The 25,576-nt window shown below is 33.9% G+C and overlaps 1 pseudogene; it reads left to right on the top strand.

Moving 5' to 3' along the window:
• The first annotated feature begins 16,928 nt into the window (after positions 1-16,928).
• Positions 16,929-17,365, top strand: LOC122737746 (annotated as a pseudogene).
• Positions 17,366-25,576: the final 8,211 nt, after the last annotated feature.

Here is a 25,576-nt window from a genome sequence, read left to right as displayed (position 1 = left end):
TTAGCATGGAGATTACAGCAAGTGATCACCAGGATAATACACTATGACCAGTTGGGATTTATACCAGGAATGCAGGGCTGGTTCAACATTAGGAAAACTATTAACATAATCAACCACATCAATAAGAAAACTAAGCAAAACTATATGATTATCTCAATAGATGAAGAGAAAGCTTTTGACAAAATATAGTACCCATTCCTAATAAAAACACTCGAGAGCTTTGGAATAGGTGGTTCTTTCCTGAAATTAATAAGCAGTATCAACCTAAAACCATCAGCAAGAATTATATGTAATAGAGATAAATTAGAGGCCTTCCCAATAAGATCAGGGGTGAAACAGGTGTAACAATTGGAATGACCATACCTGCTGGAGACTTACTGTAGGAAAGCTCCACCATGAGGAGAAGCCCTCTGAGGGCAAGGCCATGCAGCTTTTCATAAGCTTTTTCTCTTTTTAAGAGGGGCTTTGAAAATAAATCTACAAATCCTTAAACCACATTAAAAAAGCAGATCAGAAGCTGAAAGTGGTCTCTTTCTTGTTTGCATTAATTAACAATTAAGACCTCAGCAAAACTTACATGCACGCTGAAAGAGTTTTGATTCTCTTCCATGTTTTGGTGTGCTTGGCCATGAAATCGCTGCAACCAATTAATGAGAATTAACCTGCCCTGAAACCACATGAGCTTTTGCTCCCATATTCCAGCATGATTAAGGACTGGAAAACCTTTAGTAATTTTTCTTCACCTTCATGACTTATTTGCCAAGAGTCATATGGAATGCATGGGGCTCAGCTGTCCTGTGGTTCTCTGTTACATATAATATGAAACAATAACTATTTACCAACATTACACAGGGATGTCCATTATCACCTCTATTATTTAATATTGTACTAGAAATGTTAGCTTTAGTAATCAGAGAAGAAAAAGTAATTAAAGGAATTAGAATAGGCAAGGAGGAAACAAAACTATCACTTTGCAGATGACATGATGGTATACTTAGAGAATCCTAGAGAATCAACTCAAAAATTACTTAAAATAATTAACAACTTTATCAAAGTAGCAGGATATAAAATAAATCCATGTAAATAATCAGCATTTCTATACATGACCAACAAAGTCCAGCAGCAAGAGATAGAAAGAGAAATTCCATTTAAAGTAACCGTAGACAATATAAAATATTAGGGAGTCTACCTGCCAAGACAAACCCAGGAAGTCTTTGAACACAATTACAAAACACTTTTCACACAAATCAAATCAGATCTAAATAATTGGGAAAATATCAATTGCTCATTGATAGGCTGAGCTAATATAATAAAAATGACAATTCTACCTAAATTAATTTACTTATTCCATGCAATACCAATCAGACTACCTAAAAATTATTTTATAGAGCTAGAAAAAATAATAACAAAATTCATCTGGAAAAACAAAAGGTCAAGAATATCAAGGGAAATAATGAAAAAAATGCCCAGGAAGGTGGGTTAGCTGTACCAAATCTGAAGGTCTACTATAAAGCGACAGTCATCAAAACTATTTGGTACTGACTAAGAAATAGAGTGGAGGATCATTGGAATAGGCTAGGCACAGGAGACACAGTAGTAAATGACTTTAGTAATGTACTGTTTGATAAACCCAAAGACTCCAGCTTCTGGGATAGGAACTCGGGATTTGACAAAAACGCCTGGGAAAACTGGAAGATAGTATAGCAGAAATTAGGCATAGACCAACATCTTACACCTTATACTAAAATAACGTCAAAATGGGTACATGATTTAGACATAAGAGGTGATACCATAGGTTAATTAGGAGAGGAAGGTATAGTTTACCTTTCAGATCATTGGAAAGGAGGACAGTTTATGACCAAACAAGAGATAGAGAAAATTATGAAATGCAAAATGGATGATTTTGATTACATTAAATTAAATAGATTTTTACAAACAAAAGCAATGCATCCAAAATTAGAAGGGAGACAGAAAGATGGGAAACAATTTTTGAGGCCAGTACTTCTGCTAAAGGCCTCATTTCCAAAATATATTGGGAACTAAATAAAATTTATAAGAATCCAAGTCATCCTCCAATTGAGAAATGGTCAAAGGATATGAAAGAATCTATTTCCATATAAAAAATGCTCTAAATCATAATTTATTAGAGAAATGTAAATTAAAATAATTCTGAGTTACCACCTTACCCCTATCAGACTGGCTAATGTGACAAAAAAGCAAAATAATAAATGTTGGAGAAGCTGTGGAAAAATTTTAATATGAATACATTGTTGGTGGAGCTGTGCCCTGATCCAACCATTCTGGAGAACATTTTAGAATTATGCCCAAAGGGCTATAAAACTGTGCATACCCTTTCACCCCGCAATACCACTTTTGGGTCTTTTTCCCCAATGAAATCATAAAAAAGGGAAAAGGACACACATGTACAAAAATATTTGTATAGCTTCTCTTTTTGTGGTGGCATGGAATTAGAAATTGAGGGGCTGCCCATCAATTGGGGAATGGCTGAACAAGTTGTGGTATATGGATGTAATGGATTTCTATTGTGCTGTAAGCAACTATGGACAGGAGGAATTCAGAGAAACCTCGAAGGACTTGCATGAACTGATGATGAGTGAGATGAGGAGAACCAGAAGAACATTGTACACTGTATCATCAGCATTATGTTTTAATCAACTGTGATAGACTTGATCCTTCTCACCAATACAACGGTCCAAGAAATTCCAAAGGACTCATGATGGAAAAGGCTCTCCAAATCCAGAAAAAAAAAGAACTGTGGAATATGGATGCAGATTGTACCATACTATTTATTTTGTTTTTGATGCTTTTGCTCTGATTCTTCTCTTATGACATGACTAATGTTATATATATATATATATATATATATATATATATATATATATATATATATATATATATATATATATATATATATATATATATATATATTTAAGCTATATTAAATTACCTGCTATCTTGGGGAGGGCAGCAGGGAGAAAAATTTCAAATTAGAAATCTTATAAAAACAAATGTTGCAAACTGTCTCTACATGTAACTGTGAAATAATAAAATACTTTTATATTTTTAATTAATCAATAAATTTTATTTTTCATGACTATACATCTACTTTCTTTTCCATTACCTCTTCATCCCCAGTTAAGAAAGAAATAAAATTCCCATTATAAACAGACAAGCAAAACAAATTTCCCCAATGTCCATGTCAAGAAAAAATAACTTTCTGGGGGCAGCTAGATGGCACAGTGGATAAAGCACCGGCCATGGATTCAGGGGTACCTGAGTTCAAATCCGGCTTCAGACACTTGATACTTACTAGTTGTGTGACCCTAGGCAAGTCACTGAACCCTCATTGCCCAGCAAAACAAAAACAAACCAAAAAACCCCAAAAAATAACTTTCTTATTTTGCACTGAGTCCTTTATCTCTCTCACAAGAGGTAGCATAGCACTTCTTGGTAGCATGTTTTGTAATTAATTTTCTGGCTTCATACAATGCCTGGCACATACTAAATCCTTAAAATATTTATTTGGTAATGATGTACAATCATGGTTAGACATTATACAGATTAGAGCTTCTGCTTTTTTCGAAGTTGTTTAACGTTAGAATAATGTTGCTTTTGTATACATTTTTCTCCTAGTTCTGTGCACTTCACTCTGCATGAGTTTATATATGCCTTCTGAGGTTGCTCAGAAACCATACTCTTCATCATTTCACACCACACAATAGTATTTCATCACATTTATGTACAATAACTCATTCAGTCATCCCCTAATCATAAGGCATGACATCAGTTTCTAATTATTTGCCACTCAAAAAGATGTCTACCTTTATAGTTTTGTGTATGCTTAATTAAGTTTGTTTTGCTTAGGACTAAACCTTCCCTTAATGTATCCTCCCTCTAATCCCTACTTCTCCTCTTTCCCTACTGTTTCCCTGCTGAGTAAAATGCATTTTTGTACCCAACTCTGTCTCCGTGAGTATATTCTTCCTTCTTTTGATCAATACAGATGAGAACAATGTTAGTTAAAATCTTCTTTCCCTACCCTTTCTTCTAGTTGGTGTAGACTTCTATTTGACCACCTCAATTATGTGCGACAATTTTCCCAAGGCTTACTCTCCCTCCTACTGATGTTTTCCTCTTTTCCATTATTCTTTTAAGAACATCACTACATAAGAGAACCACTCTCAGCGCTTCTTTCTGCTTAGCCCTACTCTTGTTTACTGCCTCTGGAGAAAGGAGAGGGGAGAGGGAAGGAGAAACAGAATTTAGGACTCAAAACTTTTAAACTCTTTTTTTAACTCTAACCGTATCTCTTCCAGGAATTCTAGTTGAGTTCTCAAACTGTATTTTCTTTGAGACTCTGCTTATAAATGTTTTGGAGTCATTCTCTTCTTTAGAAATTATATCTTCAAAATTCCTGCTACCATAAAGACGTTTTATGATGGGATTCTTTTTGTTTGTTTGTTACTTCATTTTTCTTGACTCCTTTCTTGCTTCAGTATTTATATTAAGGCCAGGTTCTGCTCATGTTTGGAATGGAAAGAATGCCTAGATTGCTCCTACTCCTGCTTTATTGGAGTATTGATTATTGTGTTATCCTTCTAGGATATCAGGGAAAACTTAGGTTGGGCATCTGCAAGCTCTCTATGCTGCCAAAATGGTGTAAAGAATTAATTGTTATTTGAGGTTTTTATGACCCCCATCTTTTGGCTAGAATTTAAAAAAAAAAAAAAAAAAACCTTGGCTGTGGGTGGTGGTGTTGTTCATGTTGTATACTTCCCCATTCCCCATTTTATTTCCTTTCCCTTGATCCCACTGGTCCTGTTTGTGTTTTTTTAAGTTCTTTCTTGTTAAATAAATCCTGCTCTGTTTTGAAGGAGGCTGTCTGTCTCCTTCCTTGCCCCAATATTGCTGTGAGTAGCTTAGCTAACACTCCCCAGTTAACAATTGATCCTCATAAAGATTTAATCTTGGACTTGGACTTGAGTCTGAACAACAGATCTTTGGGTGTGACCCTGGTTGGAGCTTCAGTAGATAGCTGCTGGACTCAGCCACTATCAATTACTTAGTAAGATCTCCTGGTTCAGAGTAATGGTACTAGAGGTTCCCTATCAGGATAAGATGCAAGTCATTTGGAAAAATTTTAAATGATAATTTAAACAGAAAACTATTATATGAGAATATTAATGTTGACTGAATGTCTGTATTAGCTTACCTTCCAAGCAGTAAAATTAGTTCTTATTTAATATTTTTTTTTTGGCAGGGCAAAGGGGTTAAGTGATTTGCCCAGGGTCACACAGCTAGTAAGTGTCAAGTGTCTGAGGCCAGATTTGACTTTAGGTCCTCCTGAATCCAGGGCCAGTGCTTTATCCACTACGCCACCTAGCAGCCCCTTATTTAATATTTTTAAGGAAAGATGATATCTCATTTCATAATCACAATCTTGTGATTTAAAGTGCTGTAATTGTCCCATTAGGACACTTTCAACTTAGTGGTCTGATTCAGCATAGGAAGTCTCAGGTCTCCCTCACTCCAAATATAATGTTTTTCAATAATATTTTAAAGCAATTAATATTTGTTGGGTATGGGATCCTCTCAACTCTGCCAATTATTGGGTCTATAGAGGGGCTCAGATATATACCTCTCTTATTCCCCCAAAATAACAACTCAATACCAAAGAAAGCCATTGGCAGATCCAGGGTTAAAGAGATATAATTTATTTAAAGGTCACTTACTTACAGAGGGATCAGTGTCTAGGTCGGCTGGCAGACATTGTGTGAATTCTCATTTTTAACTCCCCCAAAATTTCCCTGATATTTATACATATAGGTTATATAAGCATACTTGGCAGAATGCTTTCTTTGTCTGTGCAAGCATGAATCAGGTATGGGGCATGTACACAGGAAATTGATTGGTCAAAATGTTGTATGGCTTCACTGTACTTTGCTAGGACATACTGAATGTAAGAGCAGCATGTGGTGCTCTTCCTTACTTGGATAGTATGTCTTGCATCCCACACTCTACCTATACTTCCTTGGAAAACTGTTGATAGGAAAGTCACTAAGACTGTCAAGGACAGACTAATGATCCGGTAGTGTGCCTAAAAGATGTGCATGCACACATACCTCCCTTTGTGAAATGGGATGAAAGGGAGGTCAGATTTTTCCTTGTGAGATCCAGCTAAAGCCATAGTACCCTCAAATATTCAACATTGTTATTTTAAACAATTTTCAGATTCAGAACTTTTGAAAAGTAAAAGTTACTTTGAACACAGATAAGCAGAGAAGTTCAATGTAGTTAGCATTGTGAGCAGTAATTGAAAAAAAGATCATGGCATGTGACATGTAAATGAGTTGAATTCAGAAATGGTTATGAGAGCTTAGAAGGCAAATTTCATAATGCATTCTATACTGTCTTAAAAGTGTATACTGTAGGGGCAGCTAGATGGCGCAGTGGATAGAACACCGGCCCTGGAGTCAGGAGTACCTGAGTTCAAATCCGGCCTCAGACACTTAACACTTACTAGCTGTGTGACCCTGGGCAAGTCACTTAACCCCAATTGCCTTACTAAAAAAAAAAAAAAAAAAAAGTGTATACTGTTCTACTGCCAGTGACTACCTCTTGCCCTTTCTACTCAATATATTAAGTTTATAAGAAGTCATCATAGAGGGGAACTACAAGGAAATAATATTTCAAAGGGGAACCTGGAAGCCATGTACAAACTATCCCAAAGATCAAAGGAGCATAGTTTATAAATTGTATCATATATTAACCAAAATTCACATCCTGGTAATATGTGCTGAATCAGCAAAAGACATCAAGACACTTGTCGCCAGGATTTTAGTCCTATGATTTGTAAATCCCAGATAAATTCCAGACCTCCAGTTCTAGATTAGCAGAATTTCAAATAGGTGCTGAAGACTTTGCAAGGATATAGACATGATAACTTTAAAATTTTACCAATAAATTAAATGATTTAAATGTGTTAACGAACTAACCCCAAGGTGACACAGATGAGTTTTGCTGTTACCCCCCAAAAAACCTATAAAAATTAGACCTCAAACTCCTATCCCATGAGTTTCATCTCCATTGTGTCTATGCTGCCTGGTACTCACAACTCTTTCTTTTTCTCCAATTATATGTAAATATTTTTAACATTCATTGTTTAAGAATTTTGAGTTCTCAATTCTTTCGTTCCTTCCCTTTCCTAATCTGTCAGTGAGAAGGCAAGAAATTTGATATAGTTTATAAATATGTAATCATGCAATAAAAATTGATATAAGTTATGTTATGAAAGAAAACACAGACCAAAACAAAAACAGGAAAAATAAAGTAAGTTTTTTTTTTTAAAAAAAGGATGCTTTGATCTGCATTCAGAATACATTAGTTCTTTCTCTGGAGTTGGATAATGTTTTTCATCATAAAACAGCCTACACTTGAGCAATAAAATAAAAATGACAATTTTTACCTAAGTTAATTTGCTTATTTACTGCCATACCAATCAATCTAACAAAATATTTTATAGATACAGAAAAAATAAAAACAAAATTCATCTGGAAGAGCAGAAGTTCAAGAATATTATGAGAAGCAATGAAAAAAAAGTGTGAAGGAAGGTGGCCAAGCTGTACCAAATCTCAAACTGTATTACAACATGGTCATGAAAACCATAGGGTACTAATAGATTATGTACACAAAATACAGTAGTACATGACCATAGTCATCTAGTGTTTGATTCATCTTCTGTTAAATCAGTTGTAAAAGGAAAAAGGCAAACCACTCCAATATCTTTGCCAAGAAAACTCCAAATGGGGTCAGGAAGAGTTGGAGATGACTGAAACAACTGAACAGCAACAAAAACCTATTAGCAATGAATAGTTTTCCAATTCTTTACATCTGAATTTATTTGTGTGAAGTGTTTTGTAACCTTGCTCATATTGTTCCTGGGTCTTTGTAGGTAGACTCCCAAGTATTTTATACAGTCTACAATTATTTTAAATTGAATTTTTACATTGTTAGTAATATATGAAATGCTGATGATTTATGTGAATTTATTCTATATTCTGCAACTTTGCTAAATTTTTTCAACTAGTTTCTTAGTTGTTTCTCTAGCATTCTCCAAGATAACTGTCATATCATTTGCAGAATGACAGTTTTGTTTCCTCATTGCCAATTCTAATCGACTTGATTTTTTCTTTTCTTATTGCTACAGCTAGTACTTCTAGTGAAATATTGAATATTTATGGTGATAATGGGTATCCTTTTTGCACCCCTGGCCTTATCAGGAAGGGTTCTAGCTTATCTCCATTACAGCTAATCCTTGTTGATAGTTTTAAATAGATACTGTTTATCTTCTAAAGGAAAGCTACATTTATTCCTATGCTTTCTAATTTTTTTTCCATAGGCATGAGTGTCATATTTTGTCAAAAGATTTTTTCTGTATCTATTGAAATAATCATGATTTATTTTTATTTTTAATCATAAAAGTGGTTTATTATTTTCCAATTACATGTAAAGATCATTTTCAACATTTGTTTACATAAGAATTTTAGTTCCAAATTTTTCTCCCTCCCTCCCTTCCCTCACCAAGACCAAAAGTCTGATAAAGGTTATATATGTGCAGTTACATTAAAAATAATTCTGCATTAGTCATGTTTTGAAAGAAGAATCAGAACACAAGGGAAATACCTCAAAAAAGAAAAAAAACAACCAAAAAGTAGAAACAGTATGGTTCAGTCTGCATTCGGAATCCACAGTTCTTTTTTCTGAATGTGGAGAACATTTTCTCTCATGAGTTTTTGGAAATGTCTTGGATCATTGCACTGCTAAGAGCCAAGTCTAACACAGTTGGTCATAATACAATGTTGCTGTTACTGTGCATGATGTTCTCCTGCTTCTGCTCACTGCACTCAGTATCAGTCCACTTAATTGTGTTCAGGTTTTTCTGAAATCTGCCTGCTCATCATTTCTTAGAGCACAATATTATTACAGTACATTCATATACCACAACTTGTTCAGCCATTCCCCAATTGATAGGCATTCCCTCAAATAATCATATGATTTCTGTTTTTTTTGTTGTTTTTGTTTTTTATGATATGGCCAATGGTGATGAAAGTTTTCCTAATATTGAACCAGCCTATATATTTTGATCCAGCAATACCACTATTAGATATATTTCCAAAGATGAATAGGGGAAAAGGAAAGGAACCTATATGTTCTAATATATTTTTACCAACTTCCTTTGCCATGGCAAAGAACTAGAAATAGCAGGGATGCCTGTCAATTGGGGAATGACTGAACAAGTTGTGGTATATGATTGTGATGGAATATAACTTTGCTATAAGAAATATTTTATTGGGGCAGCTAGGTGGCACAGTGGATAAAACACTAGCCCTGGATTCAGGAGGACCTAAGTTCAAATATGGCCTCAAATACTTGACACTTATTAGCTGTGTGACCCTGGACAAGTCACTTAACCATCACTGCCCTGCAAAAATACCTAAAACAAACAAAAAATCCCCAAAACAAACAAAAACGAAATTCTTTATTTCTATCTCTTACTGCAGTACTCATTGACAGAAAAACTTTGATAGACTTCGTGAAGTAAAGAAGAGTAAAATGAGTAGAAACAAGAAAATGTTGTATACAATAACAACGATTTGAACCACTAAGTCATTTTGTCTATTATGAATACCCAAATTAACTACAAAGGACTTTATGACAGAAAAGCTACCTTAATCCAGAGAAAGAACTGATAAATAGATGTATAGAATGATATTTTATATATATATATACATATATATATATGTATGTATGTATATGTGTGTGTATGTGTATATATTTATACACACATATTTGTTTCTAATGGTGGCTATGTCTAGGTTTAGGGTGGTGAGGGAAGAAAATAAAGGGGAGATAAGTTATATAATTTTATTATATATTTAAAAGAAATAGCAAGTTTTACGTAATAGATTTGCATTTTCCTGTACAATCATCTTTTAAATTTTTTGTTATGTAAATTTGTGTTTATTTCATTAGTTAAAATAAATAAAGTTTTAAATTGAACCAGTCCAGTATTCCAAGTATAAATCCCACCTGGTTATGGTATATAATCTTTCTGATATATTTATTTAATCTAGTCTTTTGTTTAAATTTTTGCATCAATATTCATTAGGGAAAGTGTTCTTTAGTTTTCTTTCTCAGTTTTTGCTCTTCCTGGTGTATGTATCAGCACGATATTTGTGTTGTAAAAGGAATTTAATAGAACTCCTTTCCCTATTATTACATATATTTCATATAGTATTAGAATTAACTTCTCTTTAAATGTTTGCTAGAAACTAAATTATACCTTTTATGTCTAAAATTGTGATTGCAGCCCTACTTCTTGCTGCTGCCATAATTAAAAGCTCTTTATGGTACTTCATAATTTAATAAATTAATTAGGAATTCAGATATCCTATCTGACAACATGAAACTTCTACAAACAAAATAGTACTAGATGTTTCTAAGACAGTTATCATAAAGGGAAACTATTTTCCCCCCTTAAACCATGTTAGAACCTACATGAACCTTATCAAGGATACAGTTCTCCTTGGCAATAGATTGAATCCTGAACCTAAAGTCAGTAAGACTTGAGTTCAAATCCAATTTCAGACTCTATCTTTGTGACTCTAAACAAATGGCTTAACCTCTATCTGCCTAAATTTCCTTAACTCTAAAATAGGGAAAATCACAGCAACTTTGGTTGTTGTGATAATCAAATTAGCTAATATTTGTAAAGTTTTTAACACAGAATCTAGCAGTAGTAGGCACTTATTGAATATTTCCTTCCTTTCCTCAGAATAAATCCTAATGAATTGTTAAAATATCGCCTAGGTAAAGCAGCACATAACTTTTTTGGATAAGAATACTCAAATAGAAATCAGTGATGTGGTATCACAAGAAAAAAAATGTTAATTTGAATTTTTTTGAAATTTCATTGTTTTAATTTGAAGTTCTTTTGCATTTAACAATTATCTGACATGATTATTTAGATAAGTAAGTATTCATATAACCCTTGCATTTTAATTTTTACAAGCTCTGGTACTTGAAAAGACCATCTATACAGACATAGATATTCATGCACAAAGACAAAATGACTAGAAATTGATTATTAAAATATGAAATGATTATGTAGAAACTTGCATAATATTATTACATTCCTGGGTTATAATATAAAGTGATAAAACATTGTAAAGCTCAGAGTAGAAGCTTTCCAACATCTCAAACCTAATTAAACCCCTTCTTTGGATTTTTTTAAATTTTCTCTTCTATTTGGATTTTCCTATTTCCTTTCATTTTTCCTGTTTGAATATTTGATTCCATTCCATGATCATCTTCTGAAACTTTCCCCAAGTTTTTCTTATTTTATTTAAGTAATGGAGTTTAGAATCAGATTCAGTAATTCAGTAAAAGTATGTCCACTATGAAATATTCAAGTCAATGTACTTATTACATGTCTATATATTGTTTACCTTGAAAGTCATAGCTGTTTCATTCATTTCCTTGTTCCCAGTGCTTCATATAACCCCTGTCACATAGAAGACAATAAATGAACTTTCAGTTGTTTACTCAAAAATTAAATAAATATTTTTAGATCTAATAAATTAAATTGGCACATAGATAGTTGGGTCTAGAGCCAGGAAGACCTGAATTCAAATCCAGCCTTAGACACTTACTAGCTGTGTGATCCTGAGCAAGTCACTTAACTTCTACTTACCTCAGTTTCCTGAACTGGAAAAGAGAATAATGATAGTTCCCCCTTACAGATTTGCTGTGATTATCAAATTAGATATTTTTGAAAAGCACTTAACACAGAGCCTGGTACAAAGTAGTTATTTAATAAATGCTTATTACTTTCTCCCTTCCCCAAAATTCCCACCCCTCTCCCTTGTATCAGCCTAACTGTTTGTTAAACATTGGGAGAAAATCAGTCTAATCTAAAGTATAATTTGCATGAAGCTGGAAACAAAATGAATTGTACATGGAAAAGAATACTACAAAGAATATAATAATGAGATTAAAGAGAGTAATAGAAAAAATTTAGAAATATTTTGGCATGGAGAGAATTTTAAGCTAAGGGGCATAGGAAATGTTTCAAAGAGAAGTTGGAGTCTTCTGAGCCTTTAATAAAGACAATGAAATTGAAAGGCAATGGTGAACAGGGAGTATATTCCAGGCTTGGGAGATGAACTGTGAAAATACATTGAAGGAAGAGATAGAATATACTGTCAAGAGAATAGTTACTAGGCCAGTTTGACTAGAATATAGACTGCATAAAAGTTCTCTGATATCAGGCTAGGAAAGTAGTTTAGAATCAAATCAAGGAGGGTTTTAAATACCAAGATAAAGAGTGTGCATTTCATTCTAGAAGCAAGAAGGAGCTGCTGACAGTTTCTGAGCATAAGAATGGCATGGTAGGGCCTATATTTTTATATTATTTCATGGGTAAAAATTATATAAACTTTAGACAGAAGTGATTGTGTCATAGAATTTATAGCATAGTCAAGAAAAAACTAAGAATATATTTAAAAAGACAGAAAAGTACATCAGTGGGACAGACTATTATCAAGAAAATGAAACCATCAAAATATTATTTTCTAAAGCTATGTACTTAAATTATAAGGGGAAGACTACTTTTAAAAAAACTACTGGGAAATCTATAAAGCAATTTTTAAAAATTATGTTTAGACTGACATCTTACACTATATACCAGAAAGGTTCAGAATTTAGATTAAAATGAGATCAGGTCTCTCAAAATTATGGTTACAGGGGAATTTAGGAAACAAGGCATAGAGTTGATAATAAAAGGAAAATATCTTTGAATATATAAAAATGAAAAACCTTTGTATGAATAAAATAAAAACAGAGTTATAAAAGCAATATTATAGTGGGAAAATATGTGTATCAATCATCATCAATAAAAGTCTGATAACCAAAATGTACAGAAAATGGACACAATTATGTAAAACCAAAAGCTATTCCGCAATACATAAGTACTCAAAGGATATGAACAGTTTTTACAAGAAAAATCACAAAATATAAATGATAAAAACAAAACATTTACAAACTATTAGTAAGTGAATCTCAAATTAAAAGATCTTTTAGGGTTTCCCATTTGCCGTGAAAACTGGCAAAGATGACCAAAAGATTTATAATTAAGATGTTTACCTAAATTATATATACAACTCCCAATTTCTTCATGCCTACTCCAGTAAAAACCTGAAATAAGATCTAGATAAAATAATAATCAAGAAGGCTAATGAGAAACTATTGAGCTGTCTTTTACTTAAAAATTGCTCAAACTGTTATGCAGAGTCCTATAAGAAAGGAGGATCCAGCAAGAGTAGTACCAGCAGAGACAAGGAAGCATGAAGCCTCCCATTACAATAGGCCAAAGGCATAAAAAAAATTATTTGTCTGGAAGCAATAAGAGTAGAGATTTCCTCCCTTTACCCTCATCCCCCACTAAATTCCGAGTTGGTCAGGAATCTCCAAAGTAGATAGAAAATCCTAGGATGGGAACTCTAGAAGTCCTGGGTAGTGGCAGCAACAACTATTGCATGGCAACAACTAGACAAAGCCAGCAAAGACCCAGGGGCATGAATTTTCATTGTATTCCATCATGATAATCCATAAATGAATCTGAAGATCCAATGTTCTGGACCTTGAAAATATGGAAGAGGCTACCTCTGGAAGTTTCAAGACACCATGGGAATACAAGGAACCCAAGGCAGGAGCCCTCAGAAAAGGCTATATGAAGATTTAGTGCTTACTTTCCACTGAGGGGAAACAAATACAAGCCTACCAGTACCTTTAGTATCTTAATATCTTCAAAGGTTATTATAAAAGATAAATAAGAAAAACAGAAGACCCATGATTGTGCTGTTCTTTTCTGATGCTTTTAACAGAGTAAAGCAAAAGAAGGATAAAAGGAATACACTAGAAGAACTGCCAGAATTTACTGTTTCTTATAATTGGCATGCATTGAGAATTGGACATTAGCATGAAAGAAGGTGTGGGTGACATGAGCATTATATAAGCCTCACTCTTATTTGAAACAAAAGAAGGGACTTTTGAACACCCACATTAATACATAATGGTTTTGCAGTTCCATATAGTCATATATTTTTTCTATTCTACTAAATTATGTAAATGCTTTTCTATTCTACTAAATTATGTAAATGCTTTTTTTTTACCAAAAAAATTAAACAAATGGGAATGTCAGGGTGGTTAAGAGGGAGGACAATACTGGTAAGGGAAGAATCATTTGCAAAACCAACTTCTTGATTTTTAAAGAGGAGGGTGGGGAAAAAAAGAAAAAAGGAAACACCTAGATGCATGAAGGTATTCCTTAATTGGAGAATAGCTAAACAAATCGTCTTTGGACTGGAAATAATAGAATAAATTTGTCTAATAAGTCATTGACACCCAAATTAACTAGAGACAATAAGAGAGTACCTAGTTGTCTTTGATAATTTCAGGTCATCAGGCCTTCATATAACCATACCCATGAGAATACTGACACTGCTGCCAAATGAGATTAGTGAGCTACTTTGAAAAATAATAGAGGATGATAGTGGAGTAAAGGCAGAGATTCAAATGGGTTCTCCCAAATTCTCCTCCAAACAACTTTAAAGTAATGCTTCAAAATGAATTCTGAAGTAACAGAATTAACAAATGGGCAGGGTGAAGCACTTTTTCTGCCAAGACAACTTGGAAGGTCAGCAGAAAACGTCAACATCACTGGGAAGAGACTAGAGAAGAGTCCAGCACAAGCCTAACCAGCACAGTCCAGACCCTGGCAAGCCAGCAATAGGCTTTGGGGGAAAGTTAATCAGCAGCTGTAGCTTTCTGAGCTCTCAGCCCATAGATATGATGGGGTCAGACAACTTGTCAGTAGATTACTTTGCTTGCACTCAGTGCAGAATTTTGTTGCATTGTCCATACACAGTTTTGGGTAATAGTCCCAGGGAGAGAAAGAGGACTATTTGGAATAGGCATCCTGGTCACAGTTTCAGGGCAGAAAAGAGTTCTTATAGGCCCATAGCACAGGCCTAAAGAGCAATAACTAAACTACTCCTTAGATAATACCACTTTGTAAGAATTAAAAAATACAAACACTAGAATTAGCTCTGAAAGCAGCCTAAGAAAAACCTGGAGTTTGGGACAGTGCCCCCTCTACCCTAGGAGTAAAATCCAACTTTAGCAGAAAGTTAAAAGGCAAGATATAGGCTAGGAAAAATGAGTAAACAGCAACAACAAAAAAAGAAACTAATGAGAGAACGTTATTATGGTGATTTGGAAGATCCAAACACAAACTCAGAAGACAACAATGTCAAAACAGCTATAATTTTTCTTCTTGTGGTTGTTGTTGTGTAGCCATTCAGCCATGTCTGACTCTTTGTGACCAAATGGACCAAAGAATGCCAGGCCCTTCTATCCTCCACTATCTCTTTAATTCTGTCCAGTGAATAGTTAATTTATTTAAATATTGATTAATTTGATCTTCTTGCTGTCCAAGGGACTCTCAAAAGACTTTTCCAGCACTACAATTTGAAAGCATTGATTCTTTGGTGCTCAGCTTTTTTTTTTTTTTTTTTTTTTTTTTTTTTTTTTTTTTTTAGTGAGGCAATTGGGATTAAGTGACTTGCTCAGGGTCACAGAGCTAGTAAGTGTAAAGTGTCTGAAGCTGGATTTGTACTCAGGTCCTCCTGAATCCAGGGCCGGTACTCTATCCACTGCACCACCTAGCCGCCCCTCAGCTTTCTTTATAGTCCAACCCACACAGCCAAACATTGCTACTGAAAAAAACAGAGCTGTTCAGGAGGACCTAAGTTCAAATCCGACCTCAGACACTTGACATTTACTAGCTTTGTGACCCTGGGCAAGTCACTTAACATTCATTGCCCCCCCCAAACAAACAAACAAACAAATAAATAGATAGATAGATAGATAGATAGATAGATAGATAGATAGATAGATAAATAAATGTTTATGGTTATAGTCACCCTTTGCAGTGATCTTTGAGTCTAAGAATATAAAATCTGACACTATTTCCATTTCTTCTCCCTCTATTTGCTAGAAAGTAATGCTTCCAGTTGCAAAGATATAGTTGTTGTAGTTGTTGTTGTTGCTGCTGTTGTTGTTGTTGTTAAGCTTCATCCCAGCTTTTACCCCCTCCTCTTTCACTCTTCTCAAGAGGCTCCTTAATTCTTCTTTATGCCATCAGAGTGGGATGATCAATATATGTGAGATTGTTGATATTTCTCCTGACAAACTTAATTTTGGATTTTGTTTTTGTCTCTCTGGCATTCCAAAGCATTTCTGTAAATGAATTAAATGATTAAGGTGACAATATATAGTCTTGTCATACTCCTTTTCTAATCTTAAGCCAATCAATTGCTCCATGTTTGCTTTTAATTGTTGCTTCTTGGCATGCATACAGGTTTCTCAGGAGACCTGAGTGAGATGACCTGATACTTCCATCTTTTTTATGGCTTGCCACATTTTGTTGTAATCCACACAGTCAAAGATTCTAATTTACTCAATGAATCAGAAGCAGATTTTTTTTTTACAAAACCTAAATGAAGGGGCAGTTAGATGGCATAGTGGATAAAGCACCATTCCTCGAATCAGGAGGACCTGAGTTCAAATCCAGCCTCAGACACTTGACACTTATTAGCTCTGTGACCCTGGGAAAATCACTCAACCTTTATTTCCCCACATAAAAAGAACCAAAAAAAAGCTAAAAGAAAAATGGGAATTTGTCTATAGTCTTGCATCCCCCAAAATTTCCTAGAATGAATGGAAAAAGTATTTAAAAATCAAAGGAGAGGCTGCTGAGACCTGCTTTGTGAGCAGCTGCCCAAAACATGGTGGAACGGAGTGGGGTCATCGCTGCCGGTGTGTGCGGGCCCTCTTCATCGATTACTGTATTTACTTTGACTGCAAGAGATGGAGCAACCCCAACTTCAAGAACAGGCTTCGAGAGGGAAGAAAGAAACAGAAACTTGCTAAAGAGAGAGCCAGACTTTCAAAGTTACCCGACCTTAAAGATGCTGAGGCTGTTCAGCAGTTCTTCCTTGAAGAAATACAGTTTGGTGAGGAATTACTAGCCCAAGGTGAATATGAAAAGGGTGTCGACCACTTGACAAATGCCATTGCTGTCTGTGGGCAGCCACAACAGTTGTTGCAAGTTCTACAGCAGACTTTTCCATCACCAGTGTTCCAGATGCTTCTGACTAAGCTGCCAACAATAAGCCAGAGAATTGTGAGTATACAGAGCTTGGCCAAAGATGATGTGGAATGAGAAACATGTCAATATAACAAAATCTTAATAAAAAAATTTTAAATAAAAAAAATCAAAGGAGAGAATTAGAAGTAAAATTAAGAAATCAAATGAGTAATGCAAGAAAATCATGAAAAAAGAGTCAGCAACTTGGAGAAGGAAGCACAAAAAATACTGAAGAAAATAACACCTTAAAAAAGAATAGGCTAAATTTAATTTTTTTTTACAAAGGCAGAAACATCCACTGAAGAGGATGCCTTAAAAAGCAAAATTGAACAAATGGAAAAAAGATGAAGAAAAATTCACTGAAGAAAAGAGCTCTTTATTAAGTAGAATTGGCAAAAATGTAACAGGAGCTATAAAAGAACATAGAAAAAATGATACCTTTAAAATTAGAATTGGGCAAGTTGAAGGTAATGACTGAATGAAACTATAAGAATCAATAAGAAAAAACCAAAAGAATGAAAAAGATTGAGAAAATGTGAAATATCTGATTGGAAAGACAAATGACCTGGAAAATAGATCAAAAATAGATAATAGGCGAATTACTAGACTAGCTGAAAGCCAGGATAAGAAAAAGAGCCTAGACATCATTTTTCAAAAAGATTATCAAGGAAAACTACCCTGATATCCTAGAAATAGAGGATAAAATAGAAATGGAAAGAATATACTAATCACCTGAAAGACATCCAAAAGGAAAACTTGCAGGAATCTTATAACCAACTTCCAGAGCTCCCACGTAAAGGAGAAAATATTGCAAGCAGCCAAAGAGAAACAATTCAAATATGGAGTCTACATCAGGATAACAAAAGACTTAGCAGCTCTATGTTGAAGGATCATAGGGCTTGGAAAAATTCCAAAGGGCAAAGGAGCTGGGATTATAATGAAGGATAACCTACTCAGCAAAACTGAGTATAATCCTTCAGTGGGGATGGATATTTAATGAAATAGAAGACTTTTAATCATTCCTAATGAAAACCAAATCTAAACTTTAACTTCTAAATACAGGACTCAAGAGTAGCATAAGGAGATGAATAGGAAAGATAAATCATAAAGCACTCAATAAGTCAAAACTGTTTGCATTCCTACATGGGAAGATGATACTTGTAACACCTAAGAACTTTATCATTAGAGCAGTTAGAAGACCATAGCTATGAGTTGACTATGATGAGATTAAAGAGTGAAAAATGGGGATGCACTGGGAGAAGGAGGAGTGGAAAGTAGAGGGGGTAAATGATCTCACATAAAAGAGTTACAAATGAGGTTTTACAGTGAAAGTGGAAGATAGGCAACAGGCAACCGGAACCTTAATCTCATTGGGATTGCCTCAAAGAGGGAATAGCACGCACACACACAAACACACACACATATTCAGTTGGGTATAGAAATCATCATTGCCCTACATGAAAGTAAAGGGGGGTGGATGATGAATGGGAGGGCAGATTGGGGGCAAATGATGGCCAAAAGCAAAACACGTTTGAGAAGGGACAGGGTGAAAGGAGAAAGAGAAAGAGAGAGACAAAATAGGTACATGATTTAGATGTAAAGCATGATTCCATAAGCAAATTAGGGGAGCATGGAATAGTTTACCTGGCAGATCTATGGATAAGGGAAGAATTTAGGACAAAACAAGAGATTGAGAGCTATATAAGATGCTTTATTCATGAAAGAAATTAAAATTAAAACAACTCTGTGGTATCACCTCACACCTATTAGATTGATTAATGAGGAAGAAAAGAAAAATAACAAATATGGCAGGGGATGTAGTAAAACTGGGAAATTATTGCACTTTCGGTAGAGTTGTGAACTGATCCACCTATTTTGGAGAGCAATTTGTAACTATAGGCTAAAGGCTATAAAACGGTATCTAGACTTTCACAAAGCAATATAACTATCATCTTTGTATCCCCAAGAGGTTTGTTTTAAAAGAAAAAGGACTTATTCATGAAAAATATTTATAGCAGTTCTTTTTGGGGTGGCAAAGAATTGGAAATTGAGGGCATGCCCATTAACTGTGGAACTGAATAAGTTGTGGTATATGATTGTAAGGGAATATTATTGTGCTATAAGAAATGACGAGTATAAAGGGGCAGCTAGGTGGCCCAGTGGATAAAGCACTGGCCCTGGATTCAAGAGGTCCTGAGTTCAAATTGACCTCAGACACTTGACACTTACTAGCTGTGTGACCTTGGGCAAGTCACTTAACCCTCATTGCCTCCCCCAAAAAAATAAAAAAAGAAAAATTACTGTTTGGGCAGCTAGGTGGCACAGTGGATAAAGCACCAGCCCTGGATTCAGGAAGGCCTGAGTTCAAATCTGGACTCAGACACTTGACACTTACTAGGTGTGAGCCCGAGCAAGTCACTTAACCCTCATTGCCCTGCAAAAAAAAGAAAGAAAAAAGAAAAAGGAAAAAAATAGGAGTATGATGCTTTTAGAAAAACCTGGAAAGGCTTACTTGAATTGATGCAAACTGAATTGTACTGTAGGGGAGCAATGTAGCAATGATGTAGTATGATGGTTAAATGTAAATGAAATGAAAACTATTTTTGTCAATACAATAATCCATGATAATTCCAAAGGATCTATGATTAAAATGCTGCTAGAGTCTGAATACTGAATGAACATCTTTTTAAAAAATCTTTCATGTTTTTGTCTGTGTTTTTAACCTTTTCATTCACAAGATGACTAATATGGAAATATATTTTCTATGACTACACATGAATAACCTGTATCAGATTGCTTGCCTTCTTAATGAGTGATAAGGAAGAAGAAAACTTAAAACTTTTTTTTTCTCAAAAGTATTTTTTCTAAGAGGAATCAGAATAAAAGGGGGAAACCATGAGGAAAAAAAAACACATAAAAGTGAAACTAGTATGTTTCAATCTGCTTGATATGAGCAATTCAGATCCAAATACAAAAAGTGATAAAGATCCTATTCTAAAGGAGTTTACATTCTCACAGGGAAAGAAAATACATATAATTGTGTGATGGTCAGAGAAGGGGAGTTTAGTTTAGAGTGTAGATAGTTTCAGGGATGGTGAATTGATCCATATGGCTTCCAGTGTTTACTGACTTAATTACTCTGCCCAAAGCAAGAAGTATAAAGTGAAAAGGTAGGTAGAGGAGTATGTCACATTGCAGGTAATAAGATGGCCTATGTGAATGACTGTAGAACCAGTAAGTTTGTACTCGCTTAGTCGCCAATCAAGAAAGCTAAGCTTAAATGAAAATTTCCAAAATTGGATGAATTAGCTTCTTCAAAAAATGGATTCATGCCAGACTAACTTCATATTTTTTTAAAATTTACTTGCTAGAGTGAAAAATCATGAGAATGTTAAAGACATATTCAAATAGGTTGTAAAGAAATATTTTTAAACAACATCTCAGAATATACCCAGATAGATATGGACAAGAAAATAATGGAATTAGGTGGCTTCAGAGCTAGTTCTTTGGCTATAATCAAAGAGCAGTCATTTAAGATTCTATATCAGGTTGGAAGATATTCAAAGTGATACACCAGGACTATGTTCTTGGTTTTGTGGTATGGATATTTTAAAAATATCATAAAAATATTTTAAATGGGGAACTTTGCTTTGTGTGTAGCAGAAGAGCCATTTTTCATAAACATTCTAATTGAAATTTGAGTCAAACTACTCATCACTAAATGTGGAATACACAGGAATGTGGTAATTAATGTTTAATGACCAGCTCTCTTAAAAAATGTACAAAGAATACATATATAAATTTTTGGGTTTTTTTGCAGGGCAACGAGGGTTAAGTGACTTGCCAAGGGTCACACAGCTAGTAAGTGTCAAGTGTCTGAGGCCGGATTTGAACTCAGGTCCTCCTGAACCCAAGGCCGGTGCTTTATCCAATGTGCCACCTAGCTGCCCTACACATATAAGTTTTATATGCATTGACATCTTCTCACTTGCTTTTCTCAGTCTGCACAAAAAAAAAATTAAATAATGCCACACTTTGTAGTATTTGGCAATTTCTGAGGTCTAAATTATCATAATAAAAATTTAACTATGATTTTCTCAAGCCAGTGCAATGCTGGGTCCATCATCCCCCTGCAATATGGTAAACCAACAAATAGAGACCAAGGAACATTTACTGTTTAGCTGTTATGGATGTTACCATATAGAGAGTCCATATTGATTGCTTAGTGAAAAAAACGAGATCAAAAAAGTTTTCAGAAGTTTTGCTCCTTTGTATATCTGAAAAAGGCTATTTATCAGGAAAAAAAATATTTACTGTTTCCCAGAATATTTTATTTTCTCCATTTTAAAAATTAAATAATTCCAATTAATTTTTTCTAGTCATGAAAGTTTGAGTTCATTCTGTCCTTCACTTTGCTGGAACATGGAAGAATAGTAAGGGAATTTGTAGTGGTTAGAGATGAGAGTCTTTTCTCATCTACATTATGCCAATTTTAGTTTTCTTAAGGAATTTGCTTTTGAGATCATTTTAGATGAAGCAAAGGCAGTGGCCTGGCAGATTGGATGTGGGAGTCTGCACATGATGTGACATAAGAGAAAACAGAGTTAAGAGAGGAATGAAAGAATAAAGGAAACAAAAGGGAACTTTACTAAGTTGAAGCAAAAAGGGTGAGACGAAAACACATTGTTCTTGAGAATGATTTGAAAAATGAGAATAATGTTGATCTTTAAAGTTTATTCAGTTTAGACCATTAATTTTTTTGTCTTTTTTACGTGAAAAGCATGTCTTTATTATGTATGGCATGATACTTTATTTGAATATAGCACTGTGTATGCATTTAACTTGAATTTAAGGTGTGTTAAGCACATAGTATTTATAAGAACAAAAAGATGAAAATTGGTAGTTTCCACCATTGAGAAACTTGCACAATAATGGGGGTGTCTAGGGAGTTGTCAGTGACAGGCAGACAATGACTGACTTCATTAGCATTTATTTCTATTTATTTTGGATTTCTAACAGTATTTAAACAAAGTAGCAAATAAGAGTATTAAAATTATTGATTTCTGTACTGAATAAATATATTTGATTACTAAGCTAATATTTAATATTTATTATTTTATATGGTAGATTCTGTAAATTAAGTTTAAAGCTACAGATAAACTTTTTTATTGAGCTAGAATGTTAAATAGAAAAGTCCAAACAATATAAGCTTTGAAAATTTATCATCCACATTACACTGTTTTTATTTGAAGTGTTAAATTGCAATAAAACTTTATTCCAAATCTATCCAGCTAACATAACTCCTCAGTGATGCCAAACATAACTCCTTGATGGGGCCAAAATGCTTTTTAGGGCTGTGTAAAGATCTTTTAAAAGTTTATAGTTAAGGACTATTTTCATATTAATGATTTATGGTTGTACTATTGTGTCAGCTATTTAAAAAGTTATTCTTCTGTATAATAGATAGCTTTATAATATGTAGTATAGTAGGATGTAAATGGCAACAGTTAGCAAGAAATCAATAAAATGCAAGGCTCTGTTGTAAGATCCAAATAAAATTTCTGCTGAATAGCAATCAAAAATGTTTCTCTCCACTCTTCCTGTTAACTAAGGATTTTGGAAATAAATGTAATGCAGTATATGCTTTAAGAAGTTTCAGGGAACTAAGCTGAAGAATATATTTAAAAGTCATCAAAACCAACCAGTTAATAAAAAAATCATTTTTATATTTAATAAGTACAGGTGTGTTATACTGACCAAAGAGTCATATTTTCTCAGCAATTTAAAAATCTGCTCCTGACCACTTCCTCATGTCCATTTAAAAAAAGATCTCTTAGTCATTTAAAATGGAGAATTTTACAAAAACAGAACACAAGGACAAGCATTTTAATATACAAGGTGGTCTCATTAGAAGGCTATTTGGGGGAAGAGGGAAGTCATTTGGGTTTGGGGTGATGGTTTTCTTTTTTCCTTTTCCTGGTCTCTAGTTTAGTGTGTATCTAAGTCCTTGGATGTCTTTTCAAAGCAGAAGGACATGTCAGCCTTCAATCTGCACATAAAACTAGTTTGCCAATGTGTGAGGCAATATGGAAAGAATGTGAAGAATCAATAACAAAGGAAGTTTATAAATCCTAGAACAGTCTCTAAGTTGAAAAATAATTTTAAAAAATTCTGACACTGAGAACGAGCCAGGAAAAAAAAAAGAGTATGTTCCTTTTAGAATCTTTATCTTTACTGTGTTGTCATTGCTGTTGGGTTTTTTTGGTTGTTTTTAAAGAATCCTACAAAGACCATCTCCATCATGGATTCCTTAGTTTTGGATAAAAACCAACTGACTACATTAACCTTTTGAATTCATAAGAGGCAAAGAAACCCACAATAGTAATCAGAGATAAGGATCAAGATGCCAAAGGAAACAATAAAAACCAGTGAAAAGTAAATCCCTGTTAAAGGAATGTCATAAATCTAGTAGACCTCAAAATTACAGGTGACTTCACAGTTTCCTTGATGGGTTTAAAATTCAAATAGCTGAAATAGTATTTCTTATTTTTCATTAAATAGCAAAGTGTTGAATGCAAGCAATACCTATTTCTGATAGGCTCCAGATAGTTAAAGTGTCATAGGGATTATAGGTGTATGTTTTAGTTTGCCTGGGATAAAACACTTATCCAGATTGGATTAATCTGATTCAAAATATACAATTAAGCTATTTAAAACATTTAAATAGGAACTCTCAATTGCATGGTGCTGCCTTTCCTTCCATATATAAAAAATTAATGTTTTTAATATAATAAAATGAAAGTGGTTAATTATTGTTTTGTGGGGCAATGGGGGTTAAGTGACTTGCCCAGGGTCACCCAGCTAGTAAGTATCAAGTGTCTGAGGCTGGATTTGAACTCAGGTCTTCCTGAATCCAGGGCCGATGCTTTATCCACTGCTGCACCTAACTGCCCCATGAAAGTGGTTAATTATTTTAAAGTTAATTCAGAGGTGTATATTAGGCATTTCAAATGGGACCTTATTACAGCTAAACCAATTTAGTTGATTCATTGAATTAAGAGGTGGAAGAAAGTTTAAAAATCTCTTGGTCAATACCCTCATTTTGGAGATAACAGGAAAAAACTGAGAAGTTAAATGAATTCCTTAGCATCACATAGTAATAAGATCTGGATAAAATCTAGGTCTCCTGATTCTAAAAAAAACCCAAAAAACAAAAAACAAACAAAAAAACCACAACACAATACAAAAAACTATTGTTCTCATTCAAATTACCTAAAATGCAACTACTAAGTATTTATGTAGTATTTCACCTGGAATAGTTTTTCTCAGCATCTATCAGTAGTCAGTCAGTTGGCATATTTGGACTTTATTTGGTCTGGTATTATAGATGGTGATTTCTGATTAGAACTGTTATTTGTATTCATTATTGATTAGTACCCAGGTTTTCTAAAAGATGACTAAATGCATATCCAAGAAAATGGATCTTGAAAGGCATTTGTCTACTCTCCTAGGAAATTTGTGAGCACTGTAAATGATCCCTTTTTAATTTTAACATCACTTAAGATATTTAACAATTATATATATATATATATATGTACCATTTTAATTGGTTACATAAGCACTATTTAAAAATTAAAGTTGTTTAATATTCAACAATGGTCAGAAAGATATATATATGTATATACTTATGCACATACATACATATGTACATACATATATACATACACAAATATATAAATGCTTTTTTAAAGAAATGTCATGCTTTTACCATATTCTGGTTATCTCTTATGGGAGATTCCATTCTTTTCATCTAGAAAATAAAAATTCAGCTTAATTTTTGAATGAGTTAATATTTATATACAAGGTCATTTAGGTCTTCATGAGTTATTAAATGAGAATCTAAAGACTGAAAGTTTACTTCTAAGGGGGGTCATCAACTTGTCTTGAAGACATTACAATTTAAATCATTGGGTTCACTTCCAGATTTCCAGTGGTTTATTTACAAGTCATGTAGCTAATGGTAGAGGTGCATATTGTAGCCATACTTACAGGTAACTCTTGTTATATGCATCAAGCAAAAATAGTAATCTGTTGATTGGTCTTTCTGTTCTGTCCTAAATTTTAGGAACCATAAACAGAAAATGATGATATCCATGTATGTAGCAAGTTAGTGTAAACAAGTACTACAATAAAAGTGGTTGTTCAGCTATTTTAAAATGAAAATCAAGGTCAATATATTGTAGAAGAAGTAAAGTTTTACCTCTGAGTTGCACATACTTACAAGGC

This window comes from Dromiciops gliroides, chromosome 1 (genome assembly GCF_019393635.1).
Source record: "Dromiciops gliroides isolate mDroGli1 chromosome 1, mDroGli1.pri, whole genome shotgun sequence".
Lineage (NCBI taxonomy): Eukaryota > Metazoa > Chordata > Mammalia > Microbiotheria > Microbiotheriidae > Dromiciops > Dromiciops gliroides.
Note: the sequence above shows the minus strand (reverse complement) of the source record. Positions and strands in the feature narration are given on the sequence as shown.